The 26,134-nt window shown below is 35.0% G+C and overlaps 1 protein-coding gene across 3 annotated transcripts in view; it reads left to right on the plus strand.

Moving 5' to 3' along the window:
- CDK17 (cyclin dependent kinase 17) overlaps window positions 1-26,134 on the plus strand; it is a 90,864-nt gene that overhangs the window by 16,175 nt on the left and 48,555 nt on the right. The window contains exon 1 of one of the 3 annotated variants that reach the window (XM_081060921.1): window positions 21,715-21,881. The exons of the other annotated variants lie outside the window; for them this stretch is intronic. The gene's annotated coding sequence lies outside the window, so the exon portion shown is untranslated. Of the gene's footprint in view, window positions 1-21,714; window positions 21,882-26,134 lie in introns of those variants that run through there. 3 annotated transcript variants of the gene reach the window in all.

The raw sequence follows: 26,134 nt of genomic DNA on the forward strand, positions 1-26,134 counted from the left end.
GCTATACTGGTGTCTCTCTCTCTCTTAATAAACCTGCAAAGGAGTGGCCAGAGAGGTTGGAAGAAAACCAGGATATATGTATAATCTCTGGAGATGTGGCTGAAAAGTTGCAGGGTCAGAAGACAAAGGCCTTATATGTCTAGATGGAGAAAGATCTGTTGGCTTCAGTGATAAATTTTCACTCAACAGTTCTTCTGTGCATGTACAAAATGTAGAAATATAGGCTGTTCACGGAACTATTCAGTCTATCGTGATGTTTTTCACATAAGAATTGCTTAGTGGGAAATTCTGTTTGCAGGGTGATTTGAAATTAAGAATATTTTCTTAGAAATAATTTTACCAACTTGCTCCCACATTACCCCATAAAAGTTATTTAATCACTCATTTTTTACTGTGATTGAGGAAAGGAGATCAGTGGCGTGTAGCTTGCAATTTTTGTATACAGTACATATATTTGATCATAATTTGGGAGGTACAGTGGAGGAAGTAACATTTGTTGAATGCCTCCTGTGTGCTAGGCACAATACATACATTCTAATCTAGATCTCACATCCTTTTGAGATAGTTGTTTCCCTTCTCCAAAAAGGAAACTAAGGTTGGCTTTCTCAGTGTCATATACTTCTCTCACTCTCCCCAGTGCCTGTATGAAGGAATGAGGATTTGAACCTGTGTTAGTGGGCTTACTCTCAATGTCTGCTACACCTAGCGGACTTCCCGTATGCTGTAAATCCTTCATCCATCAGTGCCAAAGTTGTATGTAATTAACATGTCACTACAGATGTTAATTAAATGTGAGAGTATGTTTCCTCTCAGTGTTTGAGGATCAGGACTGAACAGGTAGTAAGCAATAATGAAGCAAAGAAGAGAGATCTAGGCCCATATACTCAATCTCTGATTAATGAGAACCCATTTAATTCCGCTGAAGGGAGATATTCAGGTCGCAGAACAGTGTTTTGTTTGTCAGAATTCTGGTTACTTCATGTATTATTAAAAATGTATTATTTAAAAATATTTCTTCTGTCTTCATAGGAAATCTTTCTTTGAACATTTTTTTAAAGAACTATTATTTGTAATGCATATGTACATTTTAACCTCTTTTTTCTTTATTTGTCTTAATTTGGTACTTTAATTTGGTACTTTAATTTGGTACTATTTCTATTATGCTTAGGTTTCCTAAACAAGTAAAATTCGTAGAATAGAAAATCCCAGAAGTAAAAATGAGAACTTTTGGAAAAAAACAAAGCTGTGGCTATGGAGTTTAGTCAGGTGGTACAAATTTTCTTATTAGTTTTTTGATTGAAATCTTACACCCTGGCCTCTTATAAAAGTAAATTAAGTGTACTTGTTAATTGGCTCATTGTTATGCCCCTTCCCTCTTAGGATTGGTATGTGAGCGGTTTCTAATTTTCCATTTAGCAAGTAATGTGGTAGAGGATTAAACTTGTTTTTTTCCTCCTCCAAAATCACAAGAAGGCTTTTCTGAAGGTGGTGATAGTTTTAAAAATTTGAGGTTCAACTGGTAAATGATTCAGCTCTAGGAAGACCCTTTTTGTGGGGGTATTTCCAATATCTTTAACTTATAAACTAACAGACCACTTTATAAGTGGTTTCTTTTTTTTTTTTTTTTCCCCTTAAACAGCCCTTCCCCCAATAAAAACTTTATCAGAAGATTGAAGAGTGCCGGCATTTTTAACGTGTTGCCCAGAGTCTTAACACTGTTGCTGAGGGGAATTGGCCACTATCCAGTAAAATTTGTCTAATGAAAGCTTTGAAAACTGTTAGTGTTTTTTTTTAATGTGGTAAACTATTATTGTGTCATACATTATAGACTGACAAAATAGCACATTGGTGTCCAGTTTATATATCTACTGGAGTGAAAGGCTAGAATTGCCTACACACTTTGTTTATTTAAACATGAAGAGCAAATTCATATTTACCTTATTTTACGTATGCTAAGACCATTCTCAACGAAAGCTACATGACTATTTAGAAAGTAGATTTTGTGAGATTTGTACCTTGAAAATATATAAAAAACAATACACAGTCCTTTATTTGGTGGTAATTGAAAAATGTGTCATGTGATACAGAATTAAGTTACTGTTTTTGAAGGAATTGAAGTTTCATTCTTATAGTAGCTATAAGAATGTGACCTTTTAAATGTCCAAATACATAGTTTTACCTAATTTTTTCTATTAAAATGAAGCTCCTAAAATGCTTTTTATGTTTCTTATGTTGGAGGTAGGAGTTAAGAGTGAATGATGAGCTGAACCTCACAGGATATCTTTACATTAGTGGAGTCATCATGTGTTATCATGTGGTAAAGTCTGATCTTCTCAGTTTTGTAGGTTGACATTCCTGTTCAGTTTATTTTGAGGTGATGTGGCACTGTAGAATGTTTTAGGTAACTGAGGGATAAAGTGCAGTGTTAATTTAGAAATATACAATAAGAAATCATTTGGCTTGATACAGCAAATTATTTTTGGATGTGAGTGATGTGATGGGGTTAGGGAGGGACACAAAGATTAAAAAGAAAATGTTTCTGTCCTCAAGGACTTTATAATATGGTGAAACTTGGGAACATTTCCTTTACAGACCCCACTTAATCCTGGTGAATAAATCAATTTAGAAGACCAGATTTTAGATTTGAGTATTGGTTGAGAGTGGCTTTAGAGAAGTAGCTTTTAAACTTTTTTTGGCATGAGGACCTCTTTATATTCTTAAACATTAATTTACTTACAAATAACATTAAAAATTAACATAAATGTTTTAAAATGAAAAATACAGGTATTTAAAAATATGGTGAGAAAAGTAGCATTGTTTTACATATTTGCAAATGTCTTTAATGTCTAGCTTATTTAGAAGACAGTTGGATTCTCACATCTACTTTTGCATTTCAGTTTGTTGCAATATTATGTGCATTGTAGTCTCTGGAAAACTCCACTGCATATACCTGAGAAAAAAGTGAAAAAGGCAAATAATTTCATAATAATATTATAAAAATAGTTTTGACCTCAGGACCCCCCCCGCACCGGTAAAGATTCTTGCAGAACCTCTGCTTTAGAGCAAAGTGAAATGGGTTCCTCATCCTGCACTTGATCTTCCTCTCTCAATTAGATATTCTTAGGAGCTATTTCTATTAAGCTGTAGTAACTCACTGAATTCCATTTCTTGAATCTATTCCTGGTATCTTCTACTATGAATAGCCTTGGAGCTATAGGTTTTGATTCTTCTGTTCCCTTCCCTCTTTTGTTTTGTCTCTTAGACATCACCAATTAGAAATGGCAGGGCTTGCTAGCTATGTGATCTCAGGCAAATTTGTTAACATTTTTGAGTTTGCTTCCCATTTGTAAAATGGGCAGAGCAATACCAACTCAATAAGGCTTTTGTGAGAATCAAGTAAGATAAAGTTATATACAGTTGCTAATAAAATCTTACTCTTAATAGAGGTTAGCATAAAACATGGCCTGATTTATGTTCCAATTTTGTCGCATACATGTTAGACTATTTGATTAAATTTGCAAAATATCCTAAACTCAGTAAGATTTGGGTCTCATTTGTAAGTTACTCTAGAAAGTAACTTGTTGGGTTTATTAAAAACTGCCCTCCTTTTCTGTCCTTCTGTCTAGCATTTACTTGGGTCTTAGAGCTAGGTCCTTCATAAAGAAATGGGGTTTTAAAACACAAATAGCAATAACTAAAAGGAATATTAGTTATTCCTTTTCCAAAAGTGGTCATAATCTTGTGCTTAAACTAACTGGAAACAAATAGGAAAATGCTATATAAAGGATGTGTATGAAAACAGCATAGTGTAAGGAATACCCATAGCGAAGTAGCATAAGGAAAGGAGTAAGAATTAGTTTGTACCTTAGTTCTCAATCACTGATTTTTATAACTGCTAGGAGAAAGAAAAACTACTAAGTACCCAGCCAGTTCATACTTGAGTGATATTATGTACTAACCCTATTCTGGGATATTTAGCGGTTAAGAGCATGGACTAGGTAGGGCCTTCAACTACATGGGTTCCAACTGGCTCTTCTGCTTAGTAGCTGTGACCTTGAGTGAGTTTTTAATTCTTTGGTGACTAAGTTTCTTTAAGTACATAAAATGGAGATAATTTTAATAATATTGCAGGATTATTGTGATGGTTAAAAGAGTTTAATGCAAACAAAATACAAGAACAGATTGGCATATAATACTATGAACTATATTTTCTATTACGTAAGAAAGGGAAAAGACATTTCCTTGATAGTTTTAACTTTCACAGTAATCTTGTATTTTAAAATGGTTGCTGAAAAGTTATAATGTGAACGGTTAATTTTGTCTTTTCCATTCCCATGTTATTTAAAGTACGTTTTATTACTTTGACTTGCACAAGAGGAAAAAATTGATAAAATGCCAGCTCTTAGCAGTTAAAATGCATTTTACCTAAACTCACATTAATGGTTTTTTAATGTACTTTTTTCCCTTTGAGTTTATTATAGATGTCTTCTTGTGTGATGTTGCTAGAGAAATTAATGGGTAATAAAGTACGTAAAGTTAAATCTCATTGAGAGAAAAATTGTTGATATTACTATGTACTAGTCATTTTCTGTGTATTTCTAATCATTTTTGAAGGATATGATTGCCAGTGGATAGGGACATAAACTTGTGTATTGCCTGGTTAACTTTATAAACAGAAGGTTACTCATATTTTAATGTTGAGACTGATTTCTTTGAGTCTTTCAAGTGTTAAATTAAATTTTGGGTCAAAATCAGTGTCAGGCTTCATTGTAAGCCATAAATATTGCATTCTAGAGTAGAGACATAAGACTCTTTTGAACAATCAATGAAAATCATTAAATTGAATCCTTTTTGCTTCTAGAAAGAATAAAAAAACAATAGAAACTTTTGTCCTTTTGTGTTACTGAGGATGCTAGTGAAATATGTACACAGTGAAATGTGTAAATACACATTAGGGCACCAGGAAAAGCTTAATTGTAACAGTGTGCTTAAAACAAGAGACTTATGCTGCTGCTTTTAAATTTCCAGATTAAAAAATTCAAACTTGTGCGTCAAAAATCAAACTTTCCTTGATAAAAAAATTCATATGTTTGGAAGCTGTTGGAACTATAAAGGGGGGGAGGACTTCTTGAAAAGCATTTTAATGCTCTAGTCACTTCCTAAAAATCTATTAAATTGAACTTTCTTACTCACTGTAATTAAATATGAGTGAAGTTAATTAGAGTAAAATACATTCTGGAATTCAGTAATAATGAATTTATACCCATTTTTACTGTATCTTACTACTCATAAGTTCTGGAGAGCCTTGGTGAGTGCCATTAGGTTTTCTTTCCTATTGATTGTTTGCACACCTAATACTTGCATTTTAAACAAATTTTCAGCCTGCTACTATAATAAAAGCAGTCATATAAATGAACATGTATTCAAGTGCCGAGGAACTCACTATAAACCTTGCCCCAAAGCATGAGAAAAACAAATTGAATTTCTATCATGAGACCAAGTCCTGTAATAATATTTTAAATTTCTATTTAAATAATCAAATCTTAGCTGATACCACATATTCCAAACAGTATTTCTTACAAGTATGAAATAAAGAAAGACTTCTCATGGAATTTAACCTTATTTTTTCTTTTTTTTTAAATCACTACATTCACAGAGGTGGGCTGACGGGAAGATCGTGCAACAAAATTTTTGTTTAATTGTAATATTGAGTTTAGTTCTTTTTTCCATCTTTTCTGTTTAACTTTTCTCCGGTTTAAGGTATTAGTTAAAATTGCATAGAAATTTTATTATAGTTCATTAACACTCCATATAGAACATTCAAATCATCCATCTATACTGTCATGAGGGAGACCCTGCTCACTGCACCATGTGTCTTGCGGGGCGGCCTGCAGGGTCTCAGCTCCCGCTCCCCACAAAAGAATGCAGAACACGGTGAGGCCAAACAGGAACACCCACGGAGCCATAGGTAGGGGAGTCACACCACTATAGTCTCACTGGAGGCTGGATTCACCCGACCTGCGACCTGCTGTCCGCTACTGTCCACTTTTCTGCAAACCGACCGACTCCCCCTCCCCAGCCCAGGCGAGGCAGTTATATCAGTGGCCAATTGGCAGTTATATCAGTGGCCAATCGGTAACCAGCTACAGCTGACGGCCAACTACTACCTGAGCCAGCACCCCTCCACGTGAGGTCAAGAGCCCGGAAACTGCTCTCTGGGGCTCTGTCCCCACATATACTATAGTTATGGAATGTGTTACAAGTTTCAAGTATTTTGGAAGACATACAGTGTTTCCCCAAAAATAAGAGCAAGCTGGACTGGACGATCAGCTCTAATGCGTCTTTTGGAGCAAAAATTAATATAAGACCCGGTCTTATAGTAAAATAACATAATATAATACCGGGTCTTACATTAATTTTTGTTCCAAAAGACGCTTTAAAGTTAATTGTCCGACCAGGTCTTATTTTCGGGGAAACACCATAGATGGTTGCATGCTTGCAGAGACCTCTGTGTATTTAAGAAGGCCAGTGAAGGTATACTAGAAGCTCTGATTAATTTGTGGCTTTCATTCTCCCTGTAAGACTACTATTGGCTGACTGATAGCTATGGCATGTTTCATGCAAACTGGTGGCTGGTAGGCTTTTTAGTTTGACCTTACATTCTTTTCCTACCAGTGGTTGTATACAAGCTGTATATGTTACTGTAATTATATAATTTAATCAAATCTTACCTAAACCAATAAAATATTGATGCATAATTTTCTGTGAAAATTTTGGAAAGACTCAATAAGGCAGGTTACTAAAAATGAAAAACAAAACAAAACAAAACCCCAAACTTGTGGAGTTAGATGTAAGGAAGAATTAAAATCCTGGAAAGGTCATACAAATCTAAAAGAGTTTGGCATTCAGTGCTGGACAGGTGTTTTCAACTTTTCCCTTCACTTTTAAAGAAATCCATGAAAAATTGTAGACTGTGTTGACACCTGGTTTATGTCTTTGTCTCACAGCAAAAGATTGGTAAGCACATTTGAATGTTTTAATATGCGTAAGGCACATGGGTGTATTTTTTTTTTTCCATTTTGTGATTCCCTGAATTACCAACTTGATTAGTGGACTGGCCCCAAGTTAGCTGATTCACCAATTCTTATTTTTATTGAATGAACCTTCTATCAGATATTTTTCTTGAACTTTAACTTGAAAGAAAGTTAGTAGTAAGACTGAAGCACTTTTTCAAACTTTAACATGGATTTTGTAATAAAATTAGAATAATGCTGTGAATTCATGGTTAATACCACTCTAATAATGGTCATACAATTTTGTATTCCAACCATTTTCTTTAAGAAGACTTTGTAGTTACCTAGGCTTTGGGATGCTCTTTGATTCTTTCTAAGAAAGCCTCGTTTGCCCCCTTTCTTTTAAAAACAGAGCAGTTTCCTTTTAAATGACCTCTTCCAAGAATCAGCTGATGCTTCTAAGGCAGCTGATGCTTGAGCCATTGTAATGGTTTCATATACACGTGTCAAAATATTTTTTATTGAATATTACACTAAAATGTGGAACACTTCAACAGTTATGGCTTACTTGGGAAATTAAAAGGAGGATATTTCCTATTTATGTTTATTTTACTTTTTAGGGAGCTGAAGATACCTTTTAGAATTAGTGGTAAAGTATTGGCCTGCACTCCAATCTTAGGAGGCACAGTGCCCGGAGACTGCCCCGAAGCTTTTTCCTGGCTGCCGACTTTGGAGCAGCTGACTAACCAGCTGCGGAGCACATTGATCTAGTCATAATTGCTTTCATCCTGGAGCAGAGCAAGTTAACACAGTTTAAATCAAGAGCCACATTCGAAGATCCTGACCTCAGGATAACCTCTCATTTCCTACCTTTGAAAGAGGGAACAATTCCAATCACCTCCCAGCTTCTAACCACAAAATTGCACAGGAACATACAGCCACATCTAAAGATTGTGACCTGTTGACTTTTTTACTTTCTACAGGTAAATTCAGAATGGGATCTTTTCAGTTTTCTTTTGGAGTAAAAGGAATAATCGTCTTTACCTATTGTTCTTTGTTGAATAGAGAGAGAATTTTTCCTCTACTAATTTTTTTCCTATTGAAATTTTCCAAGATCATTCCTATATATTCAGCATAGATGAAATATGTCTGGAACAATGTTTGTAAACTCACCCTTTTCCTAAATATGCATGTCAGAGTGTGACAACTCTTGTCTGTGTTAGATAACGGACCAGTGTTTCTTGATATATACATTTTTAGATCATTGCTTCCTTTTGATAAATCTAGGCCTCCCATCCTCTGAATACTCCTACCAGTCACTATAAAGGTTTTACTAAGCTTTAGTTTCTAGAGATTTCAACTTTGTTTCTGCTATGACTCACATGACAGTATAGATAATTTCACATATGGAAAACCATCACTGACTATAGATAAGAGGGACTGCGAGCTATGAGCAATTTCCAATGCGTAAGCTGTAAACCTACTCTTCTCTCCCATTCATTATTTAGAGTGACATTATTATAGGAATAACTGAATCTGCTCATTTATTAACTATAACTCACATATTCTTTATTTCAGCAGTTAGTAAGAAAATGCAAAGGCTCACAATATGAGCACAAAATATTAATTGAAAAATTAATCGTAGAATTGAGAACTGCTCTTTTACTTTGTAAGTCTTCTTGTTACCAAGGGAATTACCACTATAATAGAAGTCTCTGTGCTTGTCTCTAGGAGGACATGTGGAGTTAGAACAAAATAAGAAGGAAGAGCAGAAATCATTTAAAAATGTCATGAAATGAGGGGAAAAAAGGAAATGATGTATAAAATGTTTAGGTATTTTGTAAGTATTAAAATTTTGTTGAATTATGAAGTTAGTATCTTTACTCAGAAAGAAGACCCAGATATCTTATATTTTGCTGATAATGGCATTGATCCACCTGTAATCTTTTCTAAATCTTCATAAGACTACTGATATATAGTATTTACTGTTTCTGAATGTCCAGAGTTATGGGTACATTATAGTCCTGGTGGTATAAAGCTAATTGATTTATATATGGATCAAATTATGGGTCTTAGCCTTAGCCAAACACTTTAAATAAGCATGAGTTGCAATTGCCTTTTTTTGGGGGGGAGGGGTGGTGGGGGAGACAGTGCAATTTAAATAGAGCTTATAATTCCACTTCTTATTTTTAAGAGATGATTTTTACTTTCTTCATGCTTCTTTATCCTATATATTGCAATACACTAGATATAACATTTCAGATACTATATAATATATATTATTATAATATATCAGGTATTGGTGTGGTTTATTATACTTAGAACTAAAGGAGCTTTCTCTTTTAGAAGGACTAGGTCATACTGCCAAAAAAGTAATGACAGAAATGGCTTGCTGTGTAGGAAGGGTACCATCTGTGTTCAATATATGAGTGTGGCCTATTTCTCTAATAGAATGTCTTAACACTTTATGGTTCTCAAAAAGAGAGTTTATTAGTAATTTTAAATAAATTAAAAATTAATTATTCTAGGAAGGCTGGATAGCAGTGGAAGGTTTGCTAGAGGTTTGTTGTCCTTCCTTTGTCTGAAATCTCTTCTCAGAAGTGTTGAAATATAACCAGGATAGTTGAAAATTATTTCTAACCATTTGTGGAATTGAGTCTAGAACTTGTCTTTATGATTCTCCCCAAGGAGAAATGTTTACAGACCTAATGAAGGAGGAAGGAGGAATGTTTATAGGTCTCTTGCAGAGGTACTATCTACAGTCTTATCCTACTTTCTATAAACATAGTTTTAAAAAGAAATATCAGAAATGCCCTCATTAAGAAATAGTTTCTTACGTACATTTTGGTACAATACTAAGTGAAATATATTGACTTTCAGATAATTTGATATTGCTAAAATTGCTTTAAGGTGTGGTTTTTCTTTTGAAAAAGATTATCATAGGTGTTTACTTATTTTACTCACGAATATTATCAAATTTCACAAAAATTGAAAGGCAGTTTGTGTTTCACTCGTAATCTGCACAGAACCTACTTATTTGTGTGTTGATTAGTGGAAAGAGTACATACATAGGGTTTGAATTTCAGCTTTATCAGGATTTATTTAGTATAGCTTCATGACTTTTTGGCGAGTCACTTGAGTTTTGAGCTTTTGTTTTTTCATTTATGTAAGATGAATGGTAAATAATTATACCTTTTTTTTTTTTTAACCTCACAGAATTGTTCTAAGAGTTAAGTAAAATGATCGATGTGAAGATTGTCCCTAAACTTCATAGGGCTAGTTACATAGTGGTGTTATTCATGTTACTTTAACAGTAAATTGGTAAATGAATTATCTTCATTGTGACTATTAATACATATCTCATCTTTGAGGAAAAAAACAATTTTATTTGTATTCAACATTGATATATTTAAGGACAATTTTAAAGCTTTTTAATTTTTATGAATAAATATATAACATGTAGACAATTAGAAGCTTATTAAACTGGCAAAAAATATGTATGATAAAGAGACTACAGTTTGTTGCCTGAAAAAGATCTTATCATAACCAAGTAATGCTTTTGCACGTTTAGCATCTTCCTTATATACCTTGTTCTTTCTTATATTTTGTGATGACTCATAAGACCTTGAACGTGTTTAATAGCTTTTTCCTGGATGATACTGAAGGTAGAGCTGAATTTCCAGTTCTCTCCTTAAAATGAAGGAGTAATTTACTAATCTTAAATTTTTTTTGAGGCAGTTTTTGAAGTTCATTTGTGCAACATAGAGGAAAATATTTTCATTTCCCCATTTTAGGGAGTAAAGTAAAAGACCAAGCATACTGAAGTGATTTCCTATAATATTTGTTGTCTTTCTTGATAGTACTCACTGTGATAAGTGTTGTTGTGAGGATATGAAAGATAACAAGATAGAAAGAGAACAGCAAAAAAACAAATGGAACACAGCCAGATGATTTAACATGTGTATAATTGGAGCCCTTGATTTACCATGGTCTGAAAGTTTGTGTCCCTCCCCAAATTTTATATGTTGAAATCTTAATGCCCAATGTGACGTTCTTAGGGGGTGGAGCTTTTGGGTGATGACTTGGTCAGGAGGATGGAGCCTTGATGCATGGGATTAATGTTATTATAAAAGACACCCCGCCTCCCCCGCCCAGACAGTTCCCTGGTCTCTTCCATCATGTGAGTATACAATGAGAATTCTGCAACCCAGAAGAGGGCACTCACGTGACCATGTTGGCGCTTTGATCTCAGACTTCCAGCCTCCACAACTGTGAGAAATAAATTTCTGTTGTTTATAAGCTACCTAGTCTGTGGTATTTTGTTATAGCATCCTGAACAAACTAAGACATTGATGAAATGGATAGGAGAAAGGGGCAGAACTAATATTTGAAGAAATAATGGCTGTTTTTTCAAACTGTTAAGACATCAAACCACTGATCTCAGTGAACCCAAAAAAGGATATGTAACAAAGAAAACCACACTTAGCCTTAGTGTCTCAGAAACTTATTCACAGCACCACTAAGCCAAAAGAAATAACTAACATTTCTGTTTATTAAATAGTTAGGTCCAAACAGCTTAATAGTAGCAGTTAGTACATTATCTGAAAGATTTAGTTGTGTTTCCCTAAGCACACAGTTGGAATAACAGTGCTAAAAACCACATGGAAAAAGAAAAATCTTACAAGCAGTTATAGGGTGGAAAAAATATGTTATTTAAGGAAATAATAAGAATTTTGAAAGTTGACTTTTCAACAGATTACAGAAGTCAGAAGATGATGTAGTGACATCTTTAAAAGTGCTGAAAGAAAAACCTGCCAACCAATAATTTATACTCAGTTAAAATATCCCTCAAAAATCAAAATGAAACAAGGATATTCTTAGGTAAACAAAGCTGAGAGAAGTCATTTCAGCAGCGCTTCTGGACTTTGGGACATATAACGGAAATTCACCAGGCTAAAGAAAAACAGTTATCAAATTGAAGCATGATGGAATGAAGAGCACTGGAAAGGCTAAATATGGTGGGCAAGACTACTGACTGCTTAAACCAACAGTATTAACAATGTCTAGTATAACAGTGTTATATTGAAAAACAATATATAACACATGTGGAAGTAATTATATGACAGCAATAGCAAAGAGACATAAATAGAATTAAATTGTAAGAATCTCTCATTGTTTATGATATGGTAAAAATACTAATTTAAAATATAAAAGAAAGATGCATTTTTGTATCTTTTACAGTAACCACTGAAAGAATGGTGCTAAAACATAACAGGCCTATAGAATACGTAAAATAGAATAGTAAAAACTACTTGATTAATACAAAAGAAGAAAGGAAAGGAAGAACAAAGGACAGGGAACAGTGGGACAAGTGGAAAACAAATAGAAAGATGGTAGACTTAAACTTACTTGTATCAATCATTAAATGCAAATGGACTGAATGTTCTCATTATCTAGCTGAATAAAAAAGCAAAATCCAACTATATGCTGAAATATTTGTTCTTTAAAAGATACCATTTCTTAACAAAAAGGCAAGCCACAGAACAGGAAAGAAAATATTTGCAATACATATGTCTGACAAAGGACTTGTATAATGCTTAAAGAAATCTTAATACAAATAACTCAATTAAAAGTGGACAAAAGATTTAAAGAAGCTCTATGAATGGATAATAAACATGAAAAGATGGTCAACATCATTAGTCACTAGGAAAATGCAAACTGAAATGACAGTGAGATGTCACTCATCAGAAGGGCTAAAATTAAAAAAGCCAGATAGTATCAATGTTTATGAGGATGTGTAGTAACTGGAAGATGAACATTACTGGTGGGAATATAAATGGTGTAGCCACTTTGGAAAATTGGATATTCCTTAGAAAGTTAAACATAACATATCTATCATATGACCTAGCAAAAAAAGATTTGTGTAAGAATGTTCATAGGAACTTTAATCACAGTATTCAAAAACTGAAAACAACCTCAGGGTCCTTGAACAGGCAAATGAAAAAAAATGTGGTCTATCCATTCAATGGAATACTCTTCAGCAACAAAAAGAAACAGACTTCTAATCCACACAGCATGGGTTAATCTCAGAATCACTATGCTGAATAAAGAAGTCACACGTAAGAATACATGCTCTTTTATGATTCAGTTTACATGAAATTCTAAAGAATGTACTACCGTAAGTGGATACTTGATCACCTGCCAACACTATGAGCACTCTTTCAGTTTGCAAAGTTCAAAAAACAATGTTTATTTTTTTAAAGTTACGATATCTTGCACAAGTAGCTCCTCATGGAACCTCTAGGATTCTGTGGAATCCCAGTTGCAAAGCTCCGTACTAGGAGTTGTGATTATAATAATGCTAGTTGATGACATCTTTACTTCCTTTCAAAACTGAAAATGATGTGAATGTTGATTAGATATATAGGGTGAGGCATTTTTGTAATTGTCTTTGTCACCTCAAGTATCTTTTGGAGGTAAATAGCATATGAGTTTATAAATGTCTGAGGTCTGGCTTCTTCCATTAATGTACCTTGGATGCTGAGAAGATACATCTGGAACTTCTAATTTATGGTGTGGAAATATTTTTTGTTGGTTTCCAACCCCCCCCCCCCACCGCAACACACAGCATAGCAACAGTTCATGAGAGGTGAAATAAATTTCTCAAAGACCAAAACTATTTCTGTGTTTAATGTCTTTATTAATATTGTCATCTCTATGGGCTACATTTGACGGCTTGCATTCTGAAATAAAAGTAGTAAGTATGTGATTACAGCAGGGGTCAGCAAGCTATAGCCCTAGACTAAAAATGGCCTTACATTTTAAAAGGTTTTTTAAAAAATTTGGCAAAGGCTATACGTGACCCGCAAAGCCTAAAATATTTATCAGGTAATTTAAAGATAAAGTTTGCTGACATTGGAACTAGAGAATTCTCTCATATGGTTACTTTCAGAACCAAGATTTTATAAAAATGAAAAGTGTGCTATAAATATTTTATGTTCAATTTTCATGTGAAAAAGCAGGATTTATCATAAACATAATTATTTTAACAGCTTTGTTGAAATATATAATATGTACTATAAACCTGACCCCTTTAAAATGTACAATTCAGTGATTTTTAATACATTTACAGTTTTAATACATTTACAGTTATCACCATATACAATCATCACCTTAATCTAATTTTAGAACATTTCCACCACACTCCCCAAAAATCTTTGTATCTATTCCTCCTCATCCTCTCCCATTCTCCTGCAAAGATTAAATGAAATCATTTAGCCCATCAGTTTGAAAAGAACAGAGGTGAACTAAGGTTAATCTTTATGCTCTCTCTAGGAAAAGGGATTTGTTGAATGAATACTAAGGTAAACAAAGCTATAAGAAAAATTAAGAAAAATAAAAATAGAAGTTTAAGAAACCAAAATACCCACTCTAGAACAATATAATAGTAATTGACAATGAAAAAGTTATTGATCAAAGTATATTCTAAAATAATATCCTTTAGCAGTTTATTAGATTATTAATGTTGTAGAGTTCTTTCAGTAAGTTGTAAAAGTTCGTGAAAGAACTAATGAAGTCATAGTTTAATTTTTAGCATTTTTTCTTAATGTTTTATGCAACAATACTATGTTCTATAATTGATGGAATCTTAGATTTTGTGAAATGTGGTGTGTTTGAAATAATATGTCACCTATTCCAGAGAAATATTCAGAACATTTCAGATAATAAAAATATTAAAATTAATCACTAGGAAAAGATTTAGTATAAAGGAAAAATCTATTTACATTTGTAAGTAATGAAATAACATTCATCTGAAATTTTAGCAATTCGGACCTTTCATTAAGCCACACTAATCTTTTCCTATGATGATTTTTGAATAGATGAGAGTATAAAGTTTTCACACAGACACTAATTTGAGCCTTAAGATTTTTTTCCCGACTCTTCAGATTCTGATTTTGTTTTGGAAGATCTATACATAGCCTAATTATATTATAGAGTACAGAAAGGGTCATTCTTTTAAAGTTTGAGGTATTAAAATAGATGCCCTTGTTATGGTATTGATTATATAATTTCCTCAGACATCATGAGATGAAGCAAATAGCTTAATTTAACTAGTGTATTGTAATTATAAATATTTTGCAGGCTATTATCTTAAGTATCTGGAATGGAGAAATAAAATTACATAGGTGTGCTGGCTATTAAGGCATCATTCTTTCAGCTTTAGATTCACTCTTCCAAACTTTACTTTGTGGTGTGGGAACTGGGAGCCTAGAAACTGTATTTCTCTCTTGCTAGCTTTGTTCCTGCAACAGTCAGTATCTCCAAGCAACAGGACTTCACCTGGGCAGGAATAGGAGTGACAAAGGCCTCCAATTTCAAGTTTTTCCACACTCATACGCACGTATAACTATCCTCATTACGTCCCCTCTGAGATACCAACATCAGCTAGCCATTTTCTCCCTCTCAGAGATCTTGGTCCCAGCTTTGCAGGAGCCCTCCTTCATACTCTCGTTTCTTAGTGTTCTTTGAAGAGTGGTTTCTTCTCAGAGATCTGGGTTCCAATTTCTTAGGGGTTCTCCTTCAAGCCTCTTAGGTTTTTTTTTTTTTTTTGTAAACCACAAATTACTTTTGTTTTTTTTATTTTTTATCTTTATTAAATTTATTCTAGTGACATTGCTTAGTAAAATACATCGGTTTCAAGTATACAGTTCTGTAATACAGCATCTATATATTGCATTGTGTGTTCACCACCCAGTCAGTTCTCCTTCCATCACCATGTATTTGACCCCCTTTTTCCTCTTCTACTATGTCTCCTCCCTTACTCTCTGGTAGCCACAAAACTGTTGTCTATGCCTATGATTTTTTGTTTATTTATCTTGTTTGTTGCTTTCAGTTTTATATGCCATATATGAGTGAAGTCATAAGGTTTTTGACTTTTTCTGACTTATTTCGCTTAGCATGCTAATCTCACGGTCCAACCATGTTGTCTCAAATGACGGTATTTCATCTTTTCTTACGGACGAGTAATGTTCCATTGTGCATAGGTACCACATCATCTTTATTCAGTCATCTATCGAAGGACAGTTTGGTTGTTTCCATGTCTTGGCCACCGTGAATAATGCTGCAGTGAACATAGGGGTACATATATTTTTAGCCTCTTGGTTTTAATAATTCTAACCACTTCCCTTTGTTTCTCTCAGCTTTGGGGGTCACAGCTGCTTCCTGAAATTACTCTCTCTCTCTGATAGTCTGTGTTCTCTTCTTTTGTCTTTTCAGTTCTCCAATTCCTGGTTAACAACTAATACTAAATTCTCTCTGTTAAAATTACTGGTGTAGTTTCTATCTTTTGACTGATCCCCTGAAACTGGTCAAAATAATAGGCCTTTCTTTGCAAACCGAAGTCTTGGAGATCACATTAAGCCACTCTGCGTTTAGTAGTTATTGAGCCTCTGCAATGTGCTGGGCCTTTCCTTGTTCTTTGTATCCTCCATCCGATGTTCTCATCTGTGGTCCCAGAGCTTCTTGAGAATACATCATTATCACACTTTATTATCGTCTGTGCTTTTCTGTATTTCTCACCTTGAGGCCAGTGTTAGTGTCTTTTGTCTCTCTGTCCCTAGTTCCTAAAACAGGATTTGTACATACTAGAAGCTCAGTAGTGTTTTAATTAATGAACATGCTTGTAGGTAATGGTTTTAAAGGGAAGAAGTCATGATAAAAATTATCTGATGAAGGAAAGGATCTTATTTTGGTAATTTTTGGCACCTGAGCTCTTCAGATATTGAGATGTTTAAACCAAATATTAATGTGGCATCAAAGATTATATGATACCCCTCCAAAAATACCTGAGGCTTGATTGGGCCTTTCTGGTTCAATTGTTCTAATTCAGTTGTTTGTGAGATTAAATATGACTCACTCTCACCAGCACATCTTCACCAACTCTTGCACGACTCTGTGCCAGGGAAGAATCTATATGTATCCATCATGATACCTCTCAGGTTATCAGGCCTCTGCTTAATATGTCTCACTCTTAATTAAGCCTTCAAGCTTCCCTTTCACTTTCATCATTAGTACTAACTATATGCTATATACAGGACCACCCAGAGGGGTTTCCAAGTTTTCTAGTTATGTTGATTACAATATACTTCCCTCTCCTTTATTTAGTGAGGTCCCCCTGGCCTACATGTGTCTCTATTCCAGACCCTTTCCTCTATCATGTTACACCTTTATTAGGTACCCATTTCATTCCTATGTCATATCCTTTAGTTCAGGCTCCCTCCCCTTCAGTTTAAATCAAACAATTTAAATCTATAGTTAATATTTTCCAAGATGAAAGTTTGGGGGACATCTTTCTATTTTTACTTTATGTCCTTGTCCTTTGTCGTGGAGGATCTGTTGATCAAGTAACTGTATAATTTTAATGTCTTATTCTATAATACTGAAATTTTAAAAAAATATTTCCTTGAAATTAACTTGTGGAGGGATATAGATTTTTAAAAAAAATCTTTCAGAATTTTGATGGCGATTTGGCTTGCACTTGATAGTTTATTTGCTGTTTGAGTATTTATGCTGTTAAATCTTTTGGAAATCAGTTATGTTGGTTATTTTTAATCTTGAAGTTTTAATACATCGTAGTATGTTAACATTTCATTCTGCGTATTCCAAACACTAAAACATTGGGAAATTGTGAAAATTACTCACATATAGTGTGCCTCTTCTCTTGGGAAAATGGTAGCAATTCCTGCCCACTTAAAATTAGGCATGGCCATGTGACTTGATTTAGGCAGTGAAGTGTGAGTAAAAGTAATCTGTGGTATTCCTAGATGGAAGCTTTAAGAGTTAGTATATGCTTTGCAACACTCTCCCCTTAGTATGGTGGCTTCTGCTTCAGTCTAGGTCCTTGAATATTTGAAGAAGAGCCCCAGTCAACTCTCAGTGGATATATAGCGTGAAAGAATAAAATATTAGTTATTTTAAACCACCGAGATTTGTTGGTGTTTGTTACTGTACTATAACCTCAACAAACCTGACTTACACAACTGTTTCCCAGAAAATAAGACCTAGCCGGATCATCAGCTCTAATGTGTCTTTTGGAGCAAAAATTAATACAAGACCTGGTCTTATAGTAAAATATTTTATTATAAAACTGGGTAATTATATAATATGATACGATACGATACGATGTAATATAACATAATACCAGGTCTTATATTAATTTTTGCTCCAAAGGACCATTAGAGCTAATGGTCCGGCTAGGTCTTATTTTTGGGGAAACACGAATTAGTGTTAATCAATATGACCTTTTTTGTAGGAACAGCATTTATTGAACAAACATATGTCAGATAAAACAGTTTCCCCAGGGTATATATGTGTCTTTTGAAGTTCAGCCTAAGTGGTTGAAATAATTAGTATAAGTTATGGAGAGAATCTGTTGGAATGATTATTTAGGTGCCTTATTTGTGGACAAAACAGTGACAAGTAATGTTAAAGGGCTAGGAAAAGAAGGGAAGCCAAGAACGAAATGATAGCATCTCCCAAAAGAGACCAGATTTCATACCTGGTAATATTAAATAGAGGCCATTTGTTTCAGGAAAAATAAAATAAAATCCATCTCTGACTATAGTCAGTTTTAGAAACTTAACTGTTAAGTAACTAGCCTGAAGTTGCATAGCTACTTAAAGGCAGGACTGGGAAAAAGAAATCAGCCCTTTTGGCAGTAGCCTTGTGTCCTTTTATTATTAAGAGGTTTCACTTATTAAGATTTTTGATCCACTCATAATCTTTAATTATGCCTTTCTTTTCATTCCTGTTTTTTTTTCCACCTAAACTTATTAACATTTTTCACCAATTTGCACAGAATTGTGTTAACCATAGTTCTTGGCTTATGACACATTATCCTCACTAGTTTGTGCATGATTTGCTTATCTAATGTATTTATTTATACATCACTAATATAATTAATTCTGATCCAACTTCTCAAACATTACCAGTAACATATCTTCCTATGTGTTCTCCTTGCCTCTCCCTATGGTAGCTATCATCCTGAACTTTGCATTTCAGTCTTTTGGATTTTATAAATGTTTTATCATTTATGTGTTTACCTAAACAATATATTGTTTTATTTTTGTTTTTATAAAATGTATACTAAATGTAGTCTTCTGGGTTTCCCTTTTTGGTTAAATGTTATGTTACTAATATTCATTCTTGTTGCATATGGTTATAGTTCATTCATTTTTACCACTGTATCTTCCATTCTGCAGACATACCATAATTTGTCCATTTTCCTGTTTATAGACATTTGAGTTGTTTGTAGTATTATGCTGTCACAGACATGTTGATATGAGCATTTCTGTTCATATTTTTGGATTAATGTGTTAAAAGTTTCTCTTGAATATGTACCCAAAATAAGAATTGCAGGATCATAGGGTGTGTAATGTTTAACTTTACAAGGTTGTACCTAATTAATTTCCACCATTGTTATATTAATGCTGTTTATTTGTCATTTTTTTCTTGACTAGTATTGCCAGAGGTTTGTCTGTTTCATTAATCTTTTTGAAAGAATCAGCCTTGTTAATTATGAAGCTTGTTGTAGTTATTTAGATAATAAATTATCATGGCTTAAACTAAGGCCTAGCAGTAGAGATAGAAGACGATGGGATTAAGAAATGTGAGGGATATGAAAGTACCCCGATCTGACTTGATAATCCAATTGGATATGGCAGTTCAGAGAGTGGAAAAGATAAAGAATGACTTAAGAATAACTTCTGAGTTTCTGGCCTATGTGAATCAGGGGTGTAAATGTAGTTACTTTTTCTGACATTGCAACTGAAAAATGCCCAGGTCACTTTTGTTTTTCTTTCATTAGTTTCTGTGGCATTATTTTCTAATTTTAAAAATAAAGCATTTATTACCTCATGATAGTTGGTGGAATGCTGTTTTTGTTTATATTTCATATAAACTATACCTTCCTCAAGAAGAATTTGAAGCTAATATTATCATTAGTTTACTCTTAACAAATAAAATAAGCTTGATCGCTCTAGAAAGGACAGAGGTTAGGTACTACACAAATCTGTAGACTCCAGCGCTTCCTTTATTGTTTAAAAATGTTAGTTTTCAAGGGACTAAGTAATTTGAAGCCCAGAATAATTGATAGTTTATTATACTTTCCTGTAGTTGTACTTTGAGAAACACAGTACTTATATGCAAATTTAGGATTAGGAGCCCTCCTCACTTGACTGAGATATACGTATATAGAATGATAATTTGAATTGTCTTTTTTGTTTCTGAATTTCAGTGGAGGAATTTAAATTTTTTTTTAGAATACTAATATTTCCTTAGCCACCAGAGGTGATTTATTCTCAAGTACAGGAGATGATTTATAGAGCAAGTGTTTTAGCAACAGTTCTTTGTATCTTTAAGGAACTCCTGGCTTTACAATTTAAAGCTTTTTTTTTAGAGAGAGAATTTGGGAAAAATAAATTTACCTGGAGTAAATAATTAAGTTAAAAGAGAATTTCATCCATTTACAAAGATAAAAATTAATGAATTCTTACAATTTTCTTTCCAAATCTTTGCTGCTTTTTCAGTGGGCCTTTTCCTTTTTATATATAATCATTTGTGTATCAAAATGAGGCACTATCTCAAGTGATTACAATTGCTCTCTTGGTTCTGCTCTGAGTAAGACCATTATTATCAAAAGCATCAGATGACATTTCTAATAGATGACTTTGTGAATTCACTGAAACTGAACAGCTGTTTCAAACAAATGCCCTTTCTGTGGAGATTTATCATCTGCAAATCAATTGATGATTCATGATAAAAGTATCTACATTTTGAGTGATTTTTGAATCAGGTTTTAATCACATTTTGAATTTTAACTTATAGCCCAGCAGACCACATACAGAGACACATACTCAAAGAAAATAATTAAAATAAATTTTAGTGGAAAAATATTATCTTCTAAAAAAGCCAGAAGGAATTGGAGGATTATTTATACCAATGAATGTATTGAGATACATTAATAAGCCTGTTAGAGGCTCCTCGGCTACTGGTTTAGGTTTTGTCTAAATTGTTATTGAATCCAGTGGATAAGTAGACTTGTCATTTCATGTACCTGTAGGAGTTCCAATATAGTGAACTAAGTGTTGATCTTTACAACCTTAATAAAGTCAGCCAATCAGATTAAATGTTAAATAAGTTACCACATTGGTCAAACAGTTTTCATGAAAAGTGTAATTTGAGTATTCTTTTTGTTGAATAAATTGCTTGGCTTTGTAATAATCATATAAAAACATTTATGTATTAACTTGGAATTATACTCACTTGCAATACTATAACTTCATTGTTCTGAACAATATGTAACATCTCCCTAAGACTAAGTTTCTTGTGGGCAGAGTTCATATTTATCTTTCTGCCTTCAGTGCCTCGTATATCGTCTGGAACATGGTAGGGCTTCCATGTGAATGTTTGTTGAATGAATACATACGAGTTTTTAACAAAAAAAGGGAAAGCTAAGCAGAGGTGTCAGAATGAGACAATGATCTAAAACTTTGCCAGTCAATAGATTGACTTTAGATAGGGAGAAAGATCTTATGTTATGAAAGATGACTAATCTCTCTCTCTCTCTCTCTCTCTCTCTCTCTCTCTCTCTCTCTCTCTCTCTCTCTCTCTCTTTCTCTCTTCCCTTCTCTCTTTCTTTTAGTGGGTATTTATGAGTGCCTTTTGGATGCCAGGTTTTGTTCTAAATGCTGGATTGTACTAAATACAACAATGAACAAAACATTAAGTCCCTTGAGATGAAATTGTAGTGGAGGGAATCAGCAATATTTAGAATGTCAAGCAGTAAGGCTATGGAGGAAATTGAAACAGGTAAGGGGGACAGAGTGTAACCTGGATATAGAATTGTCACTGTTTTATGCAGGGTGACCAGGGAAGTGATGTTTGAATAGAACCCAGAAAGAAGACCAGTTAGGTTGCTCTAAATATATTCTAGGCAAAGAGATGATACAGCTTGGATCGGGATTTTAGCATTTCATATGGTAAGAAGTGTTCAGACTCTGGATATAATTTCAAGGAGGAGCCTAAAGGTTTTGGGATGCATTGATTGTAGAGTATGAAAAAGGGAAGACAATCAGAGTGGGTGATGGACTAGTTACCATTTACTGGGATAATGAAGACTGCAAAAGGTGCAGGGTTTGGAGGAGTAGAGATACGTGGGTTATTTTTTCCTTGGTATCTGTTCCTGTTCCTTGGTATCTGTTACTTCCTAACTCTGGAAATTTGGTACTATGAAAGAAAACTGAATTGGGATCCATAAGATATAATTTTAAGACCTGACTCCCACTTTCAGAAACTTGGCCAAATCACTTCATTTTTGGAGCCTTTTCAAACTGTTTCCTTAACTTATGAAATGAATTGGTTGGCTCAGATTGTATCTAACATTCCTTTCATTGGTCACAATGTGTTTCTCTATTCATTCTTTTTGGAACTGCTTTGATGACTTATCCTTTATCCACTTTATTAATTATAGACATTTCTCATGTTTCTGACCTTCTCATTACACATACTCTTCCTGGTTTCAATTTTATAAATGTAACTCTCAGATCCACACTTTAAACTTGGCCCTCTTTTCTGAGTTCTTGATTCATTGAAATTTGTTTCAGTAGGTTCAATCCTGAATTCATTTTTTCCCCCTAAACTTGCCTTTCTTCCTGTGTCAGCTATTGGCAATTTTGATTATTTGATTATACTATTAATCGCTGACTATTAACCTTATTGAATTATTAATGTTCCATTTGTTAAATAGTTTAATTAGAATTAAGTTTGGGGACACCAGTCAAGCTGGTGGAATAGGAAAACACTGTGCTTACCTTCTCTCAACGACCATATCAGAATTACAACTAAACTGCAGAACAAACATTATTGAGAATCACCTGATGTCTAGCTGAACTGACGTCCTACAACTAAGGACATAAGAAGCCATCTTGAGGATAGAAGAATCCATCTTGAGTCTGGTAGGAGGGGCAGAGACGTGGAACGGGCTGGTCCCACACCTGTGTGTGACCATTAAAAATTAAGAGGGATATCTCGGCTGTGGAGGTCCCCCCGAAGGATCAAGGGATTCCAGCCTCACACCAGGCTTCCCAGCCCAGAATTCCAGTGCTGGGAAGAGAAGTCCCATAACTTCTGACTGAAAACTGGTGGAGATTGTGGCTACGTGAGACTAGGGCACTCCTCCAAAGGGCCCCCTCATGGACTGACTTACAGACACTCAATATGAGTTCCAGCTTTGATCTGAGCTCCAGCTTTGAACTGAGATCCAGCTCCAGCTTTGAACTGAGCTCCAGCTCTGGGGCAGTAGCTTGAAAGGCATGAGAGATAAATGGGGAGGAACTGAGTTGTCTGGCTTCAGAGTGAGGGCTGGAGGGGCAGTGTTCTCCCAGACAGAGGAGCTGGCGAAAGCCATTGTTTCTTTGTTGAGCCCTCCCTCCCAGCATGAGGACTCATGTTCCTGCCATATCTGAGTCTCCATCAACTTTGCTAACATCTTTCATTCACCCACTCTGATTCCCTGAGACCCCACACCACCCAACTTTCAGGCCCACTAGCCGCTTCTAGTAGTTTTTTCCAAATAAATGGCTTGTGTTGGCTTATCCTGCAGACTTTCATAAAATCTCTTAAAGGTTCACAAAACCCAAACAAGCAGCATCTGGCTTTGGCGTGTCCTGTACCTCTGGCTGAGCAGCCCTAAGCCTGCTCAGCCAACCTCAGGTTAGCGACAGCCAACCTCAGTTCACAGCTTGGCCTTTTGAGGCCTCTAAGCCAAGTGTGAGTGGTGGCCAACAGCGGATTGCTTTGTGGCTCATACCAGGGCACAGGCTGTGGGCAGGGCACAGGCTGTGGCAGAAGTTGGCTGCAGTGGGTCCCCTCCCAGAAGGTCCTAGGGCGGCATGCCTGGTGGCCAGTTTTAGACCCAGATGGAGCATCACCTGGCTACCTCTGGGACAACACACCCAAAGGGCACACTGGGCAGGCACCAGAGCCCTGTTAAAGCAAATCCTGCTGTGTAGGGTCAGCCCCTAGCACAACAATAGTTTCTCTACAGTAGTCACAGCTAGTCCTCACAACCAATTAGCCCAAGGATCAATCCCTCCCATTAACATGCAAACAGCAACCAAGGCTCAACTATAACAGGAGGGTACACACAGTCCATACAAGGGACACACCTGGAGTACCTGGCTCAGGTGACCAGGAAGATTGAGCCACTGAGGCCCACAGCACACCTACTACATAAGGCTACTCTACTAAGATTGGGAGATGTAGCAGCCCTACATAATACATAGAAAGACACAGGGAGGCAGCCAAAATGGGGAGACAAAGAAACATGTCTCAAATAAAAGAACAGAACAAAGCTCCAGAAAAAGAACTAAACAGAATAGAGACAAGCAATTTACCAGGCACAGTGTTCCAAACACTGCTTGTAAGGATGCTCAGTGATCTCAAATATAACTTCAACAAAGAGATAAGAATCATAAAAGTGCAGAAAGAAAACATACAGAAGAACCAGTCAGAAGTGAAGAATACAAAACAAATGAAGAATACCTTAGAGGAAATTAACAGTAGATTAGATGTAGCAGAGGATAGGATCAGTGATTTAGAAGATGAGATAGCAGAAAACTCCCAAGAAGAGCAAAAAGAATCCAAATATATGAGGATACTTTAAGTGGCCTCTGGGACAGCATCAAGTGTACCAACATCCGCATGATACTAGGAAGAGAAGAGAGAGAAAGTAATTGAAAATCTATTTGAAAACTTCCCCAACCTAATGAAGGAAATAAATATACAAGCACAGAGAGTTCCAAATAAGATGAACCCAAAGGTCTACACCAAGATCACATCATCATTAAAATGTCAGAGGTTAACGACAGAGAAACTTAAAAGCAGCAAGGGAAAAGCAGTTTGTTAACTACAAGAGAGCGCCCATAAGACTGTCAACTGCTTTCTCAACAGAAATTTGCAGACCAGAAGGGATTAGCAGGAGATACTCAAAGTGATGAAAAGCAAAGATCTACAACCAAGACTACTCTACCCAGCAAGGCTATCATTTGGAATCCAAGGACAGGTAAAGAGCTTCTCAGACAAGAAAAAGCTAAAGAGTTCATAAACACTAAATCAAAGGAATGTTAAAGGGACTTATTTAAGATTAAAAAAACAAAAGATTAAAAATAGGAATGTAAAAGTGGCAATAACTACATTTCTATCAACAGTTACTTTCAATTTAAATGGATTAAATGCCCCAATCAAAAGATATAAGAAAATACGATTTTTACATGTGTTGCCTACAAGAGACTACTTCAAATATAAAAAGACACACACAGACGGAAAATTAAGGAATGGAAAATTTCATGAAAATGGAAATGGAAAAAATAAGCTGGGGTAGTCATACTTATACTAGCCAAAATAGACCTTAAAACAAAGGCTATATATAACAAGAGACAAAGGAGGACGCAGTAATCCCACTTCTCGGCATTTATCAAAAAAAACCCAAAGCACCACTTCGACATGTGCATCCTTAAGTTCATTGCAGCATTGTTTACAGTGGCCAAGCGTGTTGTGCTGAGGGACGTGTGTCAGAGAAAGACAGATGCAGTGTGGTTTCACTTACATGTGGGATCTGAAGAACAAAATAAACAAAACAAACACATAGATACAGAGAACATTTTGATGGTTGCCAGATGGGAGGGGGTGTTGGACGTGGTTGAAAAAAGTGAAGGGGTTAAGCAGTACATATTGGTAGTTACAGAATAGTCATGGGGATGTGAAGTACAGCACAGGGAATGTAGTCAGTCATATGGTAACAACTATGCGTAGTGCCAGGGGGGTACTAGACTAGTCAGGGGGATCACTTCTTATATAAATGTCTCACTTCTGTGCTGTACACCTGAAATTAATATAAAATATTGAATGTCAACTGTAATTGAAAAATTAAAACGTTGGGAAAAAGGTGAAGGGGAATAAGAGGTTCAAATTTCTAGGTATAAAACAAGTAAGTCATGGAGGTGTAATGTACAGCAGTAATATAGTGATAGTGTGGTACAGTGTCAGATGGTTGCTGGACTTAC

This window comes from Rhinolophus hipposideros (assembly GCF_964194185.1).
Source record: "Rhinolophus hipposideros genome assembly, chromosome: 9".
Lineage (NCBI taxonomy): Eukaryota > Metazoa > Chordata > Mammalia > Chiroptera > Rhinolophidae > Rhinolophus > Rhinolophus hipposideros.